Raw genomic sequence first — 21,934 nt, 5'->3', positions numbered from 1 at the left:
TAAGTTTTCATTCATTTAGTGAGTTGTAGGTGGTCTCTTAATGATTTTTAGAGCTGTATAGCTGCTTCTCCATGAGAGCAACTTTAACTGGTCCTTCCTCTGTTCACCCGGCCTGGATTCATCTTTGCAAGGCTCTTCTTCCATCTTTCATACTCACTTCAGTTGTGGTACAAGCCGTGTCAAGCCGTGGATTGCATACAAGAGATTTGACTGACAGCAGACTGGTTGGCCTGTGATTTACATCCCTGCAAACTCCAAACAACAATTCAACCACCACGACATGCCATCTGCTACAAGGAATGTAATTATGAGATTAATCTTGAGCAATGCCAGGGACACATGCGTCAACTTTGGATTTCATCGCCCTGCAAGCAGCACGTCTCTCGGAAGAATGGGGATGCCATGAAGAAGCGAGAAATTGCAAAGCTTTAGTCGGTGTTCTGTTGGAGTTACTTTTTTGTGATACACTGAAAACACATCACATTAGTTTGGTGTGATGTTCAATTTTTATGCTTTTATACCATCAACATATAATAGATTATCTTAATACTTTTTAAACTGCTGTTCAAATTACAACGAAGTCAACACACATTAAAAACAATCTTCCAAAACCATTGTATAGGACTTTGAAAAGTATATGCCCATGCCCATTTAAATATTAACTTATAAAGTACAAGTTTTACATGGAATGAAAACAATCCATGCAGAAAAAAAAGGAGTGAGTACATGTGCCCAAAAACCACATAAATAGGGTATTATGGGGTGTGTTTACATGTCAAGGTTGATGTTTTTAATAAAGAAAACTCAAAATCCTCCGAATCAAGAGGCGAATGTATTGCTTCAAAATAAATTTGCTGATAATGGCTTTCAGCACACCCTATCAGTGCAGATAAATATGTCCAATCCACACCAACACTATTGAGAGGGGATTTGTTTGCATTGTTTGATTCTAATTGGGTCCACAGGGGGCTCCGGAGTGGGCAGGCCTATTTGAACCACCATCTGAAAAAGCTTTTTATAAGAACATTTATAAGCCTATGGGCAACAATGGACAAACACAACTGTACAATGTTCAAAAGCTTCTGCATTTATTTATAGGTCCAGAACACCACTCAGCATTCACTGATAACATGGGGTGGGATCAGTGCAAACGACCTTGTGAGTATTTGTTTTTCTACAGCTACAGATAATAGGCTGGGTTCTTAAAACATATAGTCAAATATACTGTATGAAAAATAGATTTTTTTTTTAGCCCACAGAGTCATGGACAAAGTGGGAAACAAGTATTATGTTAAGCTTTGTTAGACATAGAGGCCTTGTAATAAGTGGTTCATTTGATTGAGGTGTGTAAGAAAAGGGAGGCATTGTAAGACACTGTAAAGTATCTCTCAAGGACTCTCAAGGACTGGAGTTGGACACTCGTGATTGAAACTACATTTCTGGCTCATCCTGCAAAAGCATGAACTTCCATATATGAATCAAATCTTTTTTGGCCTCCAACAAATGCTCTTACTGAGTTATCCTGTATTTACTGTCTACTTGGCCTCAACAATGTCTTTCTTCTTGCGACTCATCCGACACAGTATGCAGCATGCACAACTAATAATTCAACCCGAGCTGTGGATCTCTGCAAATCTTCTGGAGTAACAATTGCCCTCTTAACTGTCTCTCTGATTAATTAAATATTTGAGACCTTCACATGACAGCTGGATTCATCCTTAGATAAAATTACACACAGTTGGACTCTGTTTTACAATTATGTGGCTTGTGAAGGCAGGCAGCTACACTGGATTGTGGATTGATTAGAGTAAAGGGGCCCTTTGTGAGTGCAACCTGAAAAAATACGGAAATAGTCAAGGTGTATAAATGCTTTTGCAAGAAATTGTGAAACCATATAAAAATGATCTAAATATCTGATTAAATATGGAAACTGGATTCATTCGCAAATCTTTTAGTGCGACTTTCATGTTATGCTCATCACTGACACAGCTTAAAATGTTACCCTCATGTAACCCCCATAAACTGCGGATCTGCCTGTATGTTTTATGTGTTTTTTGTTAGTTCTTTTAATGTCCTGTAGAGGGCTCTAGACCCACATTCTCCCATGTCGGTCAGAGAAGAAGAGTAAGGCAGCACGGAGAAGAAAAATAAATGGCAGACTACGTCAGTAGACTAAGCACGTTTTAGGTAGAGAAGTTTTCTTTACTGGATTTACTCATTAACTGCTGCTGTGACACAAAATAATTCTGTTTATTTAATTGGGCGATGTACATTCTGTTCTAGGATTTCTCCGGTGAGTCTGTTTTATTTTCTTGTGCTTATGTATAATGTCTACCTAGCTGGAGCTAACGGTGCTCAGTTTTTATAGAACTAGAAAAAAACCAACCGGAGTATGAAGTGTAGCTCTGTAAGTAGCATAGCTCTTTGAAATGAAACTGTTTTATAGTGTAGTAATGTTTGTAGCCATTTCTGCTAATGTTAAGTTCTTTATCACTGAGCGTTTTTGGTTTATTTTAAACGCAAATTCAGTTTTCACCGAGAAATAAGTAATTGAAAGATCTCTGCATGATCTGTGCATGCAGGTTTTTTTTTTTTTTTTTACTGCGGATATCTGAACGAGCCAGTGGAGTTCCAGAAGCAGGAGGGTCCCGCCGCCATCTTGGTGCTGCTGGAGTTGGATGTTTTGCTTGGATAACAGTAAGCTTGTTGAACAAAAAGGGGGCCCCCAATTCTTTAACTTTTTTTCATTCCACAAACTAGTTGTTCATAAACATAAAAAAAAATAAAACTGACAACTTATGTGCACATTCACGGTGCTGACTGACTGAACTATTATTTTAAAGGACTAACTGGAATTTTCTCCTTGGAAAATAAAATGTCAAAGTGAGTTTTAAAGCTACAGTTTAGAAAAGTACCCTGATTTTTGAACATTTCTATAAGGGTGGACAATTTATTATTATTATTTTTATTTGTTGGTAATTGGTGTTATCTGGAGTATTATTTTTTTGTGGGTGGGGGGATAAACATGAGTTGTTAAAACTTCTGTGTGACTCTAGAGCATAAGTAACTTTACTACTGAATTTATTGCTAATTCGATTAAGTAGTGGTTACACACATATTCAGGCATACAAGCAAAATAAAAAGTAAATTCTACAAAACCTGTAAATGTATTTCTTTTGAAGAAGCTGTGAATCATTTGAAGAGGTATCATTGTCTCAACAGCACAATGTATTAAGTAATTGAAAAATAAAATGGTTAATTCTCGTCATTGTGATTTGTCAAATTTAAGTTTATCTTCAAGTCTTATACCACTTCTAATTAATAACTTTGGAAAATGTAATTTGTAGTTTCACTAGGAAGTCTCAAATGCATACATCTAGACATATTCAGGTCTCTGAGGACCATACTCTTGTTTCTGAAACTTTCCACCAGGCTGCAGGTATTGCCTGCAGTTCTGAATATTTTTGGACAGATTTCTGTTCAGGCATTATAAGGGTTTGAAACAGGTGTCTCTCAGAGACTCTTGACTATTAGTCGACAAGAACTGTAAGCTCACTGGAGGTTCACTCATGTATGTTTCATACACTGCAGCAAAGTTCTTGTCACCTCCATCTCCCAGAGTGGTCATCACCCATTTATCACGCATTCAATCTGGAAATAAGGATGTCATCTCCGGATGGTATGACATTTTAGTTGTTTTTCTCTCCCTCACCTTCCTATTCTGTTGTGTTTCTAACCTTGTAAATCTATTGTTTTTAACATTCACTTCCCTTGCAATGTAAAAAATTTAGCAGAAAACATGAGAGACTGACACGTTTACAATGTGAGGCTGCCAGTATCTAAAACCAGTTCCCAGGTTAAGAGTCAGCGCTGTCAAATCCACAAGTCTTCTCTTTTGGCAGAAAACTGGAGTTGTATTTTTGTTCCCTATCTGGTAGCTCTATGAAGAGTTAAAGCAAGAAATAATATATCCATAAAGTTCAGTGAAGAGATTCTAGGCAGCTGCTCTTCACATTTGGATTCAATTTATTTTCCTGGGTTCATCAGCCGCTCTCTTAAATGTACCTCATCATTAACACAGTCTCTATTCAGACCTTGTAAGTGCCTTTGGTGATTTAGATGTAAATAGATCAGCCTAACAACAACAATTCACACCTGGCGTTATAGTCTGTCCTCACTGGTCAGATCATGTCAGTGCATTAACAGGCAGCTAAACAGGCAAACGTAACCCATCAGGGTCTGTCAGCTAAGCAATAAATTCAGATAATCTATGTCTATAATCACAGATAATTCAGTCACTCCCACTTAACCATTAAAACATGGCTAAAAATAATACTTTTAATACTTTTTTGTCTAGAAGTAATTATTCAACAACAGCTACACCACGTTAACTATATGCCTGAGGGGTTTTCCTCAGTCTTAATCATTATGGTTGCAGCTTGTCCAAAATACCAAAAACAAAACTTCTTACTGGCATTGAAAAACACGATTGCATTATTTCGCTCCCCATGTCTTTGGATTTGTTTCCTTTCTATCACACAGTTTATTGCAATGTTCTGCTGATTGTGGTTAATGCCCTAAATGGATCTTCAAAAGATACAGAACCCTTAGAATTGCTACTTTATATCAGTAAAAAAAAAAACGGCTGTCTAGTGCTCCTTCAATCCTTGTCTTTATGTTTTGTCTATAATTTTACCTTTTTATTTTGGTTTTTCAAACCAACTAATTTTTCAAGTTGTCTTAATGTTTTTCATGTCTTTATATGTCACTTAACTTTTTATTTTTTGGAGCATTTTATCTTTGGAGATTATGCACAACACATTGGACAGTGAGAACCATATTTAAATGTACTATATGAGTAAAGTTGATCAAGTATGGCTAAAATTTACTTCTGTTGTAGTTTGAGATATTTGCCACAAATTCTTGTTAAGATTTATTAAGAGAAATAAAATGGAATAAATAATGCATAATTTCAGTGCTGAAGTGTCAGTGTAAAAATAATTTTACCTTAAAACAGCACAGTAGTGACATCTGGCTCTTTGTATGAACCTTATAAAATCAACAGTACATTATACTTCACACTTAGCACAGCATGTAGCCTACAATTAGCTTAGCAAACAATGAGAACCAGCATGACACCACAGAATACATTTTTTGTTATTCTTATTCCCCGTGACAAAGACTAATGAAATATTTTAGTGCATAATAATTCCTGTTAGTCTGAAGATTTTTATCCGAGCTAACTAACACCACCTGATAAAGATGCATTTTGCATGCAAATTTTAGGCAGCAAAATGACAATTTCTCTGAAGTAAAAATATTTTTTATTGACAGATCTTTCAGGTGGTAGTTTTATTAAGCTTGATTTTCTCTCTTTCTCTTTTTATCTCACATTAGATTTGGTTCTTGTTCTTAAATTGTTAAATATGTAACAGCTAAAATGTTTGTTCCCTTTTAGATGTAGAACAAGAAGCTTTTTAAAACATTTTTGCAAAGCCTCTATGAAGGAATCAATTTTATTCTATTTTTGAAATACAGTAAATCCAATGGTCACATATTCTTAAAAGACTGATGTAATTTCAGTATTAAATAATAAAAAATACAGGAAGAAGTCAGAGTAAAGGTGGCGAAAACATATATGTGGGAACATGTTTCTATCAATTCTCCCAGGCATCCGCTTATAGAGGCCTGCAGAGCCAAGATTCAAACCGGAGAACTACTTGCTGTGAGCTAACAGTGGTATCCAACACGCCTAACAACCCCCCTATAAGTCACAATCTGTTGATTTTTTTATTTTTAACACAGACATTCCTTCTTACACAGTTATACCTGAAGCATATGTACTCCATCTAAGGATCTACTTGAGAGAGCAGCAGGGCCTGGAGCGAATAAAAGTGATTGCTATTGTTTCAAAGTGTTGAAGAAATAACATTAAAATTTTCAGAAAAGTTTTATAAAATCATTTTTATCCTTAGCCTGTTTTTTTTCCCTAAACAAAAACCCCTGTCTAACTAAAAGGGGCTATCTTTTAAAATTCAGGTCATTCAGAGGTTAAAACTACATGTTTAAAGCTTCTTCCTACTAGCAAATGCTGAGGGTTTTGGAAGATGAGCATCAAACAGATGTCATATGGAAACCTTCGCTCAGCTGTGGGAGTTTGCTATGTGATTGTGTTGTACTTGCTCTCAGTCACCCTTATTTTGCATTTTCCAACGTAGAGAAAACACTTCGCTCAGTTTGCTGATAAACAGTGCTTGTATGCCAGAATAACTTCTACAATGCTAGTGTTAGTTCAGAAAGTCGCCTTACTGTCGCCTTCTTTCTGTCCTTCAAAACTAAAACGGTATTTGTTTTCTATAAAAACAAACACAAAAATAATATCTTAAGATGGCTTTAGCTTCTCAAATAGGTGATAAGATATGTTTAGTACAGTTACAATTATTTCAGAAGTTTTTGTATGTGTCCCCTGTACCTTACATTAATTCTGCGATTTCCAAAACGCTGGTAAAATTTGTACATTCTGTGGCAGACAGAGGTTGAAAGCTCCAAAGAATAAAACATACTGTAGCTATATATATTCTGACTTTCTGTTATCAGCTGAAAGTCTTGCTCTTTCTGTCTCTTGCACCCTAAATTTACTACCAAATTTTTCTTAAATCATAGAAAATAGTTTCCATTTTAAAACCCCTCACTGATACTGTGCAACAATTCAATCATTCATTACCAAATTACACACTCTCGAGTCTTGTCAACAACCCCACTAAAAATAATATTTTGTTTTTCAGAGGATGCTATTACTATTATAATTTTTTGTAGCATTTCCTCTTCAGTTGAGATCACAAATTGCTTTCTACTAATTCATTTTAGCTATTAATGCTAGGTGTAGTTGTTCTGGTCTCATGCTTTTTGTGGTGCAGTAGAGCTGGGTGTTTAAGCAGAAGCCTCATATGATGAACCCTGAATAGTTTCATGCTTTCATGCTCTTTCTTAGCAATGTCATCTATTTTAAATGATCTTGGGTACAACTGGAGCAAAAATAACATGTATCATTTTTACTAAGGGAAAAATTGTCCACACAAGACTAGCCCAGCTCTGCCAAAAATACCCCCTAAAGACTACACAAACAAGATAACATCATTATCGCAGGACATGTGAAACTGGTTGGCCCTCAATGCTCAATCCAAGAAATAGACAAATGCAAATGATTTTAGCCTATAAATTCAGGAGCACTGTTTACAGGTTGAACAGTAGCAATGCTGTACTGTTCCAAATATAAACTGGAAGGGGCCACCAAAGATTTCCCAGATGGGCCAGAACAATGACTAAGGATGTCTCATGTAGTTGTTCCATGGAATAATAATTATCACAAGTATGAGCGTCAATATTTGGCCGATGTTTCATCACGGTGAAGCAGTGTCTGTGGTTATTTTCTTCCGTCAAACAGTCACTGACAGCTCTACAATTTACCCATTTTTCAGTCACTTGAAAGTAAAATTTGCAATTGATGCTTTTATCCCACTTAGGATTGTGAAATGTATTTTTCAGTAGTGTGTGAGAAAATGGATGGTCTTAAAAGAAATGAGAATGGAGAGAAAATTCAAATGCCTCCCAGAAAGGTATTCTAATATTTAATTTCTACAATATGCCACAAAGCTGTTTATAGAGTGAAAAGGAATGGTGAGTGTACAGTCCCCTCCGGTATTGCTGACCAACTGGTTAGACAGGTGGTCACAGTTTTACAAACTGTGGTCTTTCAGTCAGGTAGCCATTGATCCAGCCAATTGTTGAGGCCTCCACCTATGTCTTCTGGAGTTTCTGACAAAGCAGCCATTTGGCTGATTAAGTTAAATGTACTTGAAAAAACAGAACATGATCCTCATAGTGCTGCCTGCTTTATCCAGATGACAGTGGGTTCAACTCAAACTCCATGTTGATAAGCAAACTGCAGGGGTTCCTGACATGATCATGTTTCCTCACTCATGTGGGCCAAAGAGCTGCTCTGCACAGGTGTTCAGGACTCTGGCCCTGACACTATCTGATACCATCTGCAGCATCTCCTGATTTGGTTGGAGATAAACTTGTAGAAAAAGAAATCCATGACTAAGGTGGAAGATGAAACGTCTGGGGTGTGACAGGAAAGTTGTGGGTCAAAGGACGGTGGGATGTTGTTTTTTTTGGGAACAGGACAGAATGAATCTGAGCTTGTTCCAGAACTGAGCCTGTTGGAGAATGTGTTCACTTCATTTGCTGTGTTCAGATTCCCATCTGTCTGATCCTATTGTTGCTTGAAGCCTGTAATCTTCTTCATCCCTGACCAAGCACCTCTGATATCGTTCCCTTGTAGTTTGTTCTTTTGGTTCTTCCTACAATTCTCTTTGCTGTCTCCAATCTTGACTTTGGGCTGTTTCTGTATTCTCCTCAATAATTCTCTCTATCCCTCCTTGAAGACTCTTTTTTTTTTTTTTTTTTCTTGTTTAACAGTTCCTTTAGAACTCAGGTGATCCAGGGTTTAGCACAGAGGTATCTCATTGTTCTGGTGGGGATTGTGTCCACAAGAAGTTTATATAGTTAGGCCCGAGCAGCTAAGCGCTGCGAAGGCCTATTGTAATCGTGCTGTGACCTTTAACGCCGTCTCCTTACGTTTGGCCTTGAATTCCACAGTTTAAAGCCCAGCTGCACCAAACTCACTAGGTTTGATCCTTGTGGGCCCCTCGACAGGAATCCAGTGTAATTTTGTGTGGGCGTGGCCTAATGTCTCAACAGCGCCCCCTTGAAGATTTTAAATAATCAGCCCCAAGCCATTCTTTAACCTAGAATTATGAAACTTGGTACACTTGTGTATTTTGTGAAGACCTACAAAAAAGTCTCTTGGAGCCATGGTCCAAACTCAACAGGAAGTCGGCCATTTTGGATTAAATTCACCATTTGCTGTTTTTCACAGACGTCGTATTTGATCGAACTCCTCCTACAGCGTTTGACATACAGACTTCAAACTCAGTGAGCAGAGAGTTCAGACATTAAAGGTCTAAAGTTATCACAGGAATTTTTGTATGTCAAAGCATGTGGGCGTGGCTAAGTGCCAAACTTTGACTATTCGCCATAAAACATTAAAGTGAAATAACTTCCACATACAAGGTCACAGCTGCTTCAGACTTCCTATGTCTCACTACTGACCAACCCTCATGGTCAGATGATGACGTAACCTTAGCTCCGCCCACTTTTAACAGGAATTCAGCTGTTTTTTCTACTGTATGTCTTATTTTTACTGAGTAATACATATGGAATTAATCTTCTACCACCTGACATAATATGAGCTGATGATGAACTGTGTGGATGAACTCTGACACATGAGGGCGTGGCCAACTGTCTGTCCTTTGCCATATGCATACAACTGTCTCTGAATCACACGCGCATCTTCCGATTGGCACCAAACTACATACGTTTGACCTGTGTGCAATGCTAAAAAGCCAAACGGGATTGAATTGTGAGTTTACTCTACAGCGCCCCCTAGGTTATCCCATCACCAATCTCTCCTGTCTACATCGACCGATCTGCACCGAATTTGTTGTGTGTCGCCAGGGAACCATGCCGAACTAAACGGTGCGAACTGCCTGGCGGACGCACGCCTCAACTGTGCAAAAGGGTACGCGGTGCAAGGCGAGCGGCGGTGCTGGGTCCTCCGCGGTGGCTATAGGCCGGAGCGGCGCTTGGCTGCTCGGGCCGCTTGAGGCTCCGCGGAGCTTTAATTATTATTCTTCCGTAAAATAAATTGGCTTTTTGGGGGCTTTATCATATTCAAAAACTCACCAAACTTGGCGGCCGCATAGAGCCCGGTGAAAATTTACGTATTTTAAAGTCATCGCAAAAATCGCACAAGAAACTGCTCAAGGGCGCCCCCTAGAAACTTTCAAAAGACCCTTTTCTATTCACTTACTTTATCGTAGAGACTTGAAATTTGGTACAGTTGTAGAGCTCCCCAAGACGCTCAGAATTTACAATTAATGTCATAGTGCAAGTATCCTAGGAAGTCGGCCATTTTGGATTGAAGTTCCGATTTTGAGCCCATTTTGGTCGTTTACAGACGTCGCATTTGATCAAACTCCTCCTAGGGATTTCGATCGATCGGCTTCAAACTCGGTCAGATTGTTCATAAGGCATGGCCGATTCAAAGTTATCAAATTCGTGAGTTTTCGAGCATGTTGAAGGGGTCGTTCCAGGGGTCAAAGTTCACCGACGTACCACAAAGTCATAAACTGTTATATCTCCTACAAAGAAAGTCACAGAGCCACCAAACTTTCTGTGTGTAATCACCTTTGGATGACCTACAACACCCAGTTGTTAAATTTTGAAAACACCTAAGCCACACCCCCTTAGAACAGGAAGTGTCATGTTTTACTGCGAACGTTCACTATCTGACCCCTTTGACCTAATCAACATGAAACTGTGTCCACAGACAGAAGACATGTGTTAGGGTGTCCAACCCCGTTTGGTTTGGATGCAGCAGCTGGGCATGGCGGCGTGGCGAAGTGACCTTTAACGCCGTCTCCTTACGTTTGGCCTTGATTTCCACAGTTTACAGCCCAGCTGCACCAAACTCACTAGGTTTGATCCTTGTGGGCCCCTCGACAGGAATCCAGTGTAATTTTTTGTAGGCGTGGCCTAATGTCTCAACAGCGCCCCCTTGAAGATTTTCAATAATCAGCCCCAAACCATTCTTTAACCTAGAATTATGAAACTTGGTACACTTGTTTGTCTTGTAAAGACCTACAAAAAAGTCTCTTGGAGCCATGGTCCAAACCCAACATGAAGTCAGCCATTTTGGATTAAATTCGCCATTTGCTGTTTTTCAGAGACGTCGTATTTGATCGATCTCCTCCTACAGCGTTTGACATACAGACTTCAAACTCAGTCAGCAGAGAGCTCAGAGATTAAAGGTCTAAAGTTATCACAGGAATTTTTGTATGTCAAAGCATGTGGGCGTGGCTAAGTGCCAAACTTTGACTATTCGCCATAAAACATCAAAGTGACATAACTTCCACATACAAGGTCACAGCTGCTTCAGACTTCCTATGTCTCACTACTGACCAACCCTCATTACATTCTCATGGTAAGATGATGACGTAACCTTAGCTCCGCCCACTTTTGACAGAAAATCAGCTGTTTTTCTACTGTATGTCTTATTTTTACTGAGTAATACATATGGAATTAATCTTCTACCACCTGACATAATATGAGCTGATGATGAACTGTGAGGATGAACTCTGACTCATGGGGGTGTGGCCAACTGTCTGTCCTTTGCTATATGCATATAATTGTCTCTGAATCACAGATGCATCTTCCGATTGGCACCAAACTGTATACGTTTCACCTGTGTTCAATGTTAAAGAACCCATCAGGTTTGAATTGTGATTTTGCTCTACAGCGCCCCCTAGGTTATCCCATCACCAATATCTTCTCTCTACATCGACCGATCTGCACCAAATTTGTTGTGTGTCGCCAGGGAACCATGCCGAACTCAACGCTGCGAACTACCTGGCAGACGCGCGCCTCAACTCTGCGACAGCTTACGCGGTGGCAGGCGGGCGGCGGTGCTGGGTCCCCCGCGGTGGCTATAGGCCGGAGCGGCGCTTGGCTGCTCGGGCCGCTTGAGGCTCCGCGGAGCTTTAATTTTTTTTGTTTTTTTATTTTATCTTTTTATCTATTTTGTTTTACTTTTCATGTTTTTGTGTGTCTGTTTTTGTATGTCTGTGTAACAGAAAATTCTAATAAAAATATCTTGGAAAAAAAAATTGTTTGAGTCATGCAGAACTGATTTGACCGTTTCCATAGCAACCATCAGAAGCAAGACATTCCCCCATAGCTCATTGTAGCTATGACATCATCATCTATGACATAGATCAAAGAACATCTGAGGTTATGAATGCTTGAATCTCAAAACAGGAGTTCATATCCAATCATCTCTTCGACTCTTCGACTCTGCGTGTTTTGCCAATTTTAGTATGGAACAGGTTTTAACAACTGTCTTTTTTCCATTAACTTTTGGTGCTGGATATGTCATCACCACCGGAGTAAGGAAGATTTTTAACAAAATACTTCCTGGGATAAAATTTGAAACCTGGAGTTACCAGGATGAGACCTCTGACTATGATGAGTTTGATGCCTTTCTGTTCAACCCTTCGCTGATTGCAGAACAAACTTCCCCGGCTGGGGAAGTTTGCAGAGCAGAGGTTGTTGAGTCCTCAACCTCTGCTCTGACAGAAGTGGCATTCATAGACCGGTCCCAAGAGAGGGCTGTCGCAGGGGAAACGTCCTCGGCTGAGGACGTTTGCTCTGGAAAAAGGAGACCGGACCATGAAACGCTGACTTCTGTGCTGCAAAAAAGGGCAAGGGAAGAAGACATCTACGGCGTTCGAGCTCCTCATAAGTCAAAATACGCTGCCTGCCCAACATGCGAGGATAGGGCAAAGTACAACCCTCACCTGCTAGATAAGGATAATTGCTGTTCGTTATCTTGATAACTTCAGACCCACAGTCCAAAAAATGACTGTCCAGTTAATTGGCCTCTCCAAATTGTCCCTAGGTTTGTGTGTGTAGGCTGCACAGTGGCACAGTTGGTAGAACTGTTGCCCTGCAGCAAGAAGGTTGTGGGTTCGATTCACGGCTCCGGTCTTTTTGCATGTTCTCCCTGTGCATGCGTGGGTTTTCTCCGGGTACTCCGGTTTCCTCCCAGTCCAAAAACATGACTATCCAGTTAATTGGCCTCTCCAAATTGTCCCTAGGTGTGTGTGTGTGTGTGTGTGTAGGCTGCACAGTGGCACAGTTGGTAGAACTGTTGCCCTGCAGCAAGAAGGTTCTGGGTTCGATTCATGGCTCCGGTGTTTCTACATGTTCTCCTTGTGCATGGTGGGTTTTCTCCGGGTACTCCGGTTTCTCCTAGTCCAAAAAAATGACTATCCGGTTAATTGGCCTCTCCAAATTGTCCCTCGGTGTGTGTGTGTGTGTGTGTGTGTAGGCTGCACAGTGGCACAGTTGGTAGAACTGTTGCACTGCAGCAAGAAGGTTCTGGGTTCGATTCATGGCTCCGGTGTTTCTACATGTTCTCCTTGTGCATGGTGGGTTTTCTCCGGGTACTCCGGTTTCTCCCAGTCCAAAAAAATGACTATCCGGTTAATTGGCCTCTCCAAATTGTCCCTCGGTGTGTGTGTGTGTGTAGGCTGCACAGTGGCACAGTTGGTAGAACTGTTGCCCTGCAGCAAGAAGGTTCTGGGTTCGATTCACGGCTCCGGTGTTTCTACATGTTCTCCCTGTGCATGCGTGGGTTTTCTCCGGGTACTCTGGTTTCCTCCCAGTCCAAAAGCATGAGTGTCAGGTTAATTGGCCTCTCCAAATTGCCCCTAGCTGTGAGTGTGTGTGCTTGGTTGTTTGTCTCTGTGGACAGGTCACCCTGGACTGGCGACCTGTCCAGGGTTACCCGCCTCTCGCCCCGAACGTTTGCTGGTGACGGGCACCAGCAAGCATCCATTCTCTTAACTTCTTGTCCTTACGGACAAGGGTGTTAAGGGTGTTAAAAAAAATTTTTAAATAAAAAAAAAAAATTTTAGGACAAGGGTGTTAAGAAAATGGATGGATGGATGGATGGATGGACAAAATTCATTGATGGTTTTAAGTAGTTGAGGGATTGAGCACTTCAGATTAGACAACATTAAAATAATGTCATCTGCAAATAGTCCAATTTTAGATTCAATACTTTTTATTCTGACTTTTTCTTCTGTATGTTTTGATTGTTCCTTATGGCAAAAGCCAATGGTTCAATTGCCAGAATAAAGAGGAGGGGTGAGAGGGGACACCCTTGACGTGTTCCCCTAGCTAGATTAAATGAATCAGATATAATATTATTCGTTATAACTGAGGCTGTGGGTTTATTATAAATTATTTTAATCCAGGTTATGAAATAACTACCCCAAGCCAAATTGAGATAAAACATTGTATAGATAATTATGGTCCACTCTGTCGAATGCTTTTTCTGCATCAAGTGAAAGTAAAGCTGTATCGGGATGTTCATATTTAACTTGCCACCCCTTTATGAATCCGTTCTGATCAGGTTCAGAAAGAAATGGTAAACATTTCTCAAGCCCAAGTCGCTTAGATATTATGTTGGCGTTTATAAGAGAGATTGGTTGAAAAGATTCGCATCTGGTGGGAGGTTTTCCAGGTTTAGGTAGTACTGTTATGATTGCATTTTGTAGAGAAGGAGGTAATTCTTTAAGGGTTTAACTTTCTGCAAGCATATTATAGAGGGGCTGTAGTAGTCTGTTTTTAAATCGATTTACAAGTAAAACTGAATGAAGATGTGTGTGAGTTGGTGTCAGGGCAGCAGGTCGCGCTAGACTTTTTTTGTTATCCGTTATCTTGAGCGACAACATAAAAAAAATCGGTCATGCACTATTTTTATCCGTGAAATTATAATCATATTAACATCGGCTATTTAGTCGCAATTTATGCGGTTTAGTTAATATTCACCGTGAATCCAGATCCCATCACAAATTAAGCAGATTCTTACCTTTTAACACTGATTTAAATATTGTAATTTTTAAAACTGAGCAGTAATTTTACATCTATGCAAACTCAAATGCGATATTTAAAACTTCAGTACATAAAATCAGTTATTTAACAATATGAGGTGTTGTTTAATTTATTTTTATCATTATATTTTCATACATTTATGCTAGGGCTGCTGTAGTCTAGTTTTCCAGAACTACCATCTGCAACTTTAGATGCTTTCCTTCTCTAACACACCTGGATTATTGACTCATTATAAGCCTCTACAGAACTGAATGAGGGAGTCAACCTTTTGTCTGGGATGTGTTTTAGCAGGGATGCATCTAAAAGTTGCAGTCTGCAGTACTGCACCTGGGAACTCCTGATTTGTACCGTCAATGTGGCCCATTAAGGGAGGCCAATATGCTGAAGTGGCCCTCGGTAAAATTGAGTTTGACACCCCTGGCTTAGAAGTACAATGTAAAATCAACAAAATCTTGACATTTTTTCTTGATATCATCAAGACGCAAAATTCTAGATTTACTTTTTGAATTTAGTAGTTTACTTCTCTGAGCAAACAAATGCCACTAAAATTGTTTATTATGTATGAGTTTGAGGAACTGTTCCTTTAAGAGCTGTGCTCTTAATAAGTAGGTCCACCTGTTTCTAACGCAGCATGCTACCCGGTGCGTTAAAGTCTTTACGATCGTTGAGCCAAATTGCCATTAGAGGGTAAAGTTGGGTTCTTAATTTAAGGGAAAGATTAAAGGTTGGACAGTGAACGGAGGTGGTCCATTTGCTTTAATGTGGATGGAGAAGTTTCGTCTTCGTCTTTTCGGTCAGAGTAGAGCCGTTTTATTGAGCCACACTGATTATTCGTGGCTCTGAGTTTTGCTTTGAGGTACGAATCTGGAACCTCCCCAGTGATGAGAGTGATTATTCTGGATACAACTTGTAATATATCAAACCGTTATTTAGATCAGAATTAAAAAGCCTGCAAGAAACAGAAGTCCAGATATCTTTGATTTAACCCTCCTGTTATGTTGCGGGCCAAATTGACTTGTTTTAAAGTTTAATTTAAAAAAAAAAAATAGTTGGAAGTATTTTTTTTTGCATAAAACTTTTTCTATTTGTCTTATTAGGTGCACTCGACATATAAATTTAATTAGGCCCGAGCAGGTAAGCGCTGCGAAGGCCTATTGTAATCGTGCTGTTTATTATTAGGCCCGAGCAGCTAAGCGCTGCGAAGACCTATTGTAATCGTACTGTAAATTATTATTATTCTTCCGTAAAGTAAATTGGCTTTTTGGGGGCTTTATCATATTCAAAAACTCACCAAACTTGGCGACCGCATAGAGCCCGGTGAAAATGTATGTATTTTAATGTCTGGCTGTAAGAAACAGCCCAAGGGCGCCACCTAGCAACTTTCAAAAGACCGTTTCCTGTTCACTTACTTTATCGTAGGGACTTGAAATTCGGTACAGTTGTAGAGCTCCCCAAAACACTCAGAATTTGCAATTAACATCATAGTGCAAGTATCCTAGGAAGTCGGCCATTTTGGATTGAAGTTCCAATTTTGACCCCATTTTGGCCGTTTACAGACGTCGCATTTGATCAAACTCCTCCTACGTATTTCGATCGATCGGCTTCAAACTCAGTCAGATCGTTCATAAGGCATGACCGATTCAAAGTTATTAAATTGGTGAGTTTTCGAGCATGCTGAAGGGGTCGTACCAGGGGTCAAAGTTCACCGACTCGCCGTGCAACACAAAACTGTTATAACTATTACATAAAAGCAGACAGAGGCACCAAACTTTCAATAATTGATCATCATCGGGTCCCATAGAATAATCAATGGTCAAATGATGACATCACTTAGGCCACGCCCCCTTAGAACAGGAAGTGTAATGTTTTACATTGAACGATCCCTATCTGACCCATGTTGGTGTGTTGTGGATTCCAACCCCGTTTGTTTTCGATGGAGTAGGTGGGCGTGGCGGCGTGGCGAAGTGACCTGTAACGCCGTGTCCATATGTTTGGCTCTAGATTCCACAATTTTGAGCCCAGCTGCACCAAACGTGACATGAGTGATCCTGGTTGGATCGATCCCCTACGATTATATGTCGTCATAGTCTGACGTCATCAAAGCCCCGCCCCCTTAGAACAGGAAGTGCCTTTTTTTCTTTGGAATGCTCCATCTCTGGCTTTTTTGACTTAATCAAGATAATTCTGTGTTGGATGACAGATAACAAGTTGGTCTCACTTGCTTTAAAGCGCCAAGAGTTTCCAGTAGAGGGTGTGGCCGCGGCAGCGCGGCGAATCAGAGGTCACGCCACCGCCATACGTTTGGCTCCAGATTCCACATGTTTCATTCCAGTTTCGCCAAACTCACTAGGATGCACCCTTATCAATCCCTGAACAGGAAACCATAACAACCATTGATGGGCGTGGCCAAATTTCTATATAACACCCCCTAGAATGTTTTTAAATGATCAGCCCCAAGCCATGCTTTTACCTAGAATTATGAAACTTGGTACACATGTGTAACTTGTCAGGACCTACAAAAAAGTCTCTTGGAGCCATGATCAAAACCCAAAAGGAAGTCAGCCATTTTGGATAAAATTCCGCCATTTCCTGTTTTTCATAGATGTCATATTTGATCAAACTCCTCCTACAGCGTTTGACATACAGACTTCAAATTCAGTCAGCACAGAGTTCAGACATTAAAGGTCTAGGAATTTTTGTATGTCAAAGCATATGGGCGTGGCTAAGTTCCAAACTTTGACTATTCGCCATAAAACATCAAAGTAACATAACTTCCACACACAAGGTCACAGCTGCTTCAGACTTCCTATGTCTCACTACTGACCGACCCTCATTACATTCTCATGGTCAGATGATGACGTCAACTTAGCCCCGCCTACTTCCGACACATGTTTTTTTCTACTGTATGTCTTACTTTTACTGAGAAATACATATGGAATTAATCTTCTACCACCTGACATAATATGACCTGATGATGAACTCTGACCCGTGGGGGCGTGGCCAACTAGCTGTCCTTCGCCATTTGCATACAATTGTCTCTGAATCACACACGCATCTTCCAATTGGCACCAAACTGGATACGTATGCTAAAGAGCCCAACAGGATTGAATTGTAATTTGACTCCACTGCGCCCCCTAGGTCATTCCATCAGCTATAACTCCTCTCTACATTGACCGATCTGCACCAAATTTGTGTGTGTCGCCAGGGAACCATGCTGAACTTATCGGTGCGTATTGCCTGGCGGACGCGCACCTAAACTGTGTGACAGCGTACGCGGTGGCAGGCGGGTGGCGGTGCTGGATCCCCCGCAGTGGCTATAGGCCGGAGCGGCGCTTGGCTGCGAGGGCCGCTTGAGGCTCCGCGGAGCTTTAATTGGTATTATGACTGTTTCACAACAAAAATGGGAGACCATGCCACAAAGAAATATTTATTAAAGATCAATTATAAGGTAAATAAAAACTACAATGGAGTGGGAAAGCTAGAATTGGTGGTGTAATGCAAATACAGTCATATGAAAAAGTTTGGGCACCCCTATTAATCTTAATTATTTTTATTTCTAAATATTTGGATGTTTGCAACAGCTATTTCAGTTTGATATATCTAATAACTGATATACACAGTAATATTTCAGTATTGAAATGAGGTTTATTGGACTAACGGAAAATGTGCAGTACGCATTAACACAAAATTTGACAGGTGCAACATTATGGACACCTCAACAAAAAAGTGACATTAATATTTAGTAGATCCTCCTTTTGCAAAAATAACAGCCTCTAGTCGCTTCCTGTAGCTTTTAATGAGTTCCTGGATCCTGGATGTAGGTATTTTTGACCATTCCTCTTTGCAAAACAATTCCAATTCAGTTAAGTTTGAAGGTCGCCGAGCATGGACAGCCCGCTTCAAATCACAGATGTTCAATGATATTCAGGTCTGGGGACTGGGATGGCCATTCCAGAACATTGTAATTGTTCCTCTGCATGAATGCCTGAGTAGATTTGGAGCGGTGTTTTGGATCATTGTCTTGCTGAAATATCCAGCCCCAGCGTAACTTCAACTTCGTAACAGATTCTTGAACATTATTCGCAAGAATCTGTTGATATTGAGTGGAATCCATGCGACCCTCAACTTTAACAAGACTCCCAGTGCCGGCACTGGCCACACAGCCCCAAAGCATGATGGAACCTCCACCAAATTTTACAGTGGGTAAGAAGTGTTTTTCTTGGAATGCTGTTTTTTTTTTTTTTGCTGCCAGGCATAACGCCTTTTTTATGACCAATCAACTCAATCTTTGTTTCATCAGTCCACAGGACCTTATTCCAAAATGAAGCTGGCTCGTCCAAATGTGCTTTTGCATATCTCAAAACGGCTCTGTTTGTGGCGTGCTTGCAGAAACGGCTTCTTTCGCATCACTCTCCCATACAGCTTCTCCTTGTGCAAAATGTGCTGAATTGTTGAACAATGCACAGTGACACCATCTGCAGCAAGATGATGCTGCAGGTCTTTGGAGGTGGTCTGTGGGTTGTCCTTGACTGTTCTCATCATTCTTCTCTGCCACTTCTGGGCTTAACAAGAACTGTCTCTGTGGTCTTCCATTTCCTTACTATGTTCCTCACAGTGGAAACTGACAGCTGAAATCTCAGATAACTTTTTGTACCTTTCCCCTAAACAACTATGTCGAACAATCTTTGTTTTCAGATCATTTGAGAGTTGTTTTGAGGTGCCCATGACGCCACTTTTCAGAGGAGATTCAAATAGAACATCTTGCAATAGGCCACCTTAAATACCTTTTCTCATGATTGTTTTGAGGTGCCCATGACGCCACTTTTCAGAGGAGATTCAAATAGAACATCTTGCAATAGGCCACCTTAAATACCTTTTCTCATGATTGGCTACACCTGGCTATGAAGTTCAAAGCTTATTGAGCTTACCAAACCAATTTTGCGTTTTAATAAGTCAGTGAAAAGTAGTTAAGGGTATTCAAATCAATAAAATGATGAGGGGACCCAAATTTTTTGCACCTGTCAAATTTAGTTTTAATGTATGTTGCACATTTTCTGTTAGTCCAATAAACCTAATTTCAATACTGAAATATTACTGTGTCCATCAGTTATTAGATATATCAAACTGAAGTAGCTGTTGCAAACACCCAAATATTTAGAAATAAAAATAATTAAGATTAATAGGGGTGCCCAAACTTTTTCATATGACTGTACATGTATTTGAGTGTTGGGATGCAAAAATAAACTCAAATGTGCATGAGGAGGAGATGAGGCCCAGCAACAGAGCAGAATGCCATGTATCATGCTCTGGTAGAGCAGAGAGAGACCGGAAGGAGGAAATGGAATGAGGTTCTGATCCATAGCACAACAACCTGAACAAGGAGGAAATAAAAAGGGTAGGCACACAACCCAGCCCACAAGGCTTAGGACCGTAGGAGTCAGTTACACACTCATTCATGGTATTGATGTCCTCTTCATGTGGGCAAAGAGAAGAGAGAAAGAGAGAAGGGCCGAGAGAGTCTCGGGCTTCTTCAGACCACTTTCTCACTCTCCTTTTCTTCACAGGTTATCACTGAACATTTGTTCATATTGTGAGCCTAGAAAAACAAGACTGTGATCTGATTTTCCCAGAGGAGCTTTTGCGATGGAGATATATGAATCCTTGACATTTGCTTAAAATAAAGGTTCTTGTTTTCTCTGGTGGAGCAGCTGACAAATTGTTGAAACATTGGTAGATTAGCAGAGAGTGAGGCCTGGTTAAAATCTTCTGGCTTTAACTTCATTTCAGCTTTTGCAATGTTAATCAGCTGATCCTTTTGTTGCTATGATTACATATCATCCAAACAAATGAGCAAAGTAAAAAAAAAAATATATATATATATATATATATATATAATATATGCAAAAGTCCACCCAGTTGAACAGCATGTAAACCCAGAGAGAATAATTGTCAAAAAATTTTATTTTTTTCTTAGAGAAACAGAAATCAAATGTTTAAAGAAGAAAAAAATCAAAATCTAGGTAACAGATCAACGCCAACATGCAGCCATCCCGAGAGACGCAATTCTAGAATAGAATTGAATCAGACAAAAATCATGGCCTTTAACCAGGTTGTGGAGCTGTGGACTCATTTTTTTTTTTGTGGAGTAGAGGTCATAAGAGCTTGGTTGTTCAGTCCACATGTGTTTTGTGGGTTTGGTAAAATCTTATGACCTTGTCCTTGCTGCAGGATTCTTGGTTCCTGGATTGGCTTTATGAGCTACCTAGTCTCTGGACAATCAAGTTGTTTTGCATTCTGTGCTAAAATTAAGTTAGTTTACAGAGCAGAATCTTTGTGCTAATTAAACCCATCTCTAGGCTATTGATCCACAAAAATGAACTTCAGATCCTCTATTCTTCACTTGAACTTACTGCCCTGCTAGTACAGCTCTGTCTGCTAATTAGATTCAATTTCAGCAAGACTCTTTCACAGATTTACATGTTTTAATAATACCACAATGTAAATGCAGTGAGCTGATAACTAAGTGGCAGAGAAGAATTAGCAAAGTTAACATTTTAAGGTGATAATGGTTTTGCAACTGCAATGATTTATAAATACCTGATGGCCACTTACAAAATTGAGATAGTTTGTAAAGTAAGATTGTTTATTATGCACAAGACAAAAGAACAGTCTATTGATTATAAAAGTACCTAAAATCATCTACAAAAGGCAATGTTATTAAAATCTTCCCCGTTCTTAGTCAAACAAGGTTTACTTTTACACTCCCCATGATTATCTGTATCTTATTGGAACTCAGGTTTGCACACGTTGATACTTTAATCTCTCAGTTCATTCCATGAGTGTACAAAGCAAAATTTAATTACAGGACTATATAAGAGAACATTAAGCAAACACCCTGAAAAATTAAATTTTTATATCATAATCAGAGATTTCTTTCATGTTTGTGGTATCCCTACTCTTTCCCTGCACCCCTGATGCCCCACATGGCTCAAGGCTATCTGTAAATATGACTTCTTAAGGCTTTCTTTGTGCCACTCTTTCATAAGGCCCAAATTTGTTGAGTGAACAGATAATAGTTGTATAGTTGACAGTCTCTCCCCTAAGCTTTTCTGATTTGTGCTGTCCTTGCCTGGCCTGTCAGTTTAGGTGGACGGCCTTGTCTTGGGAGGTGTGCAGCTGTGCAGTTCTCCATTTTAAGATGATGGATTGAACGTAGCACTATGAGATATCTTAGACCTGGGATATTATTTTATAACCAAACCTTTCTTTAAACATGTCCCCAGCCTTATGTCTGCCCTGTCTGCTGTGCATCTTGGTCTTCATGATGCTGTTTATCTTCTCATGTTCTCCC

The sequence above is a fragment of the Poecilia reticulata genome, chromosome 9, assembly GCF_904066995.2.
Source record: "Poecilia reticulata chromosome 9, P_reticulata-male-v2, whole genome shotgun sequence".
Taxonomy (NCBI): domain Eukaryota; kingdom Metazoa; phylum Chordata; class Actinopteri; order Cyprinodontiformes; family Poeciliidae; genus Poecilia; species Poecilia reticulata.
The sequence above is the reverse complement of the archived record's forward strand: the minus strand, read 5'-3'. Positions refer to the sequence as shown.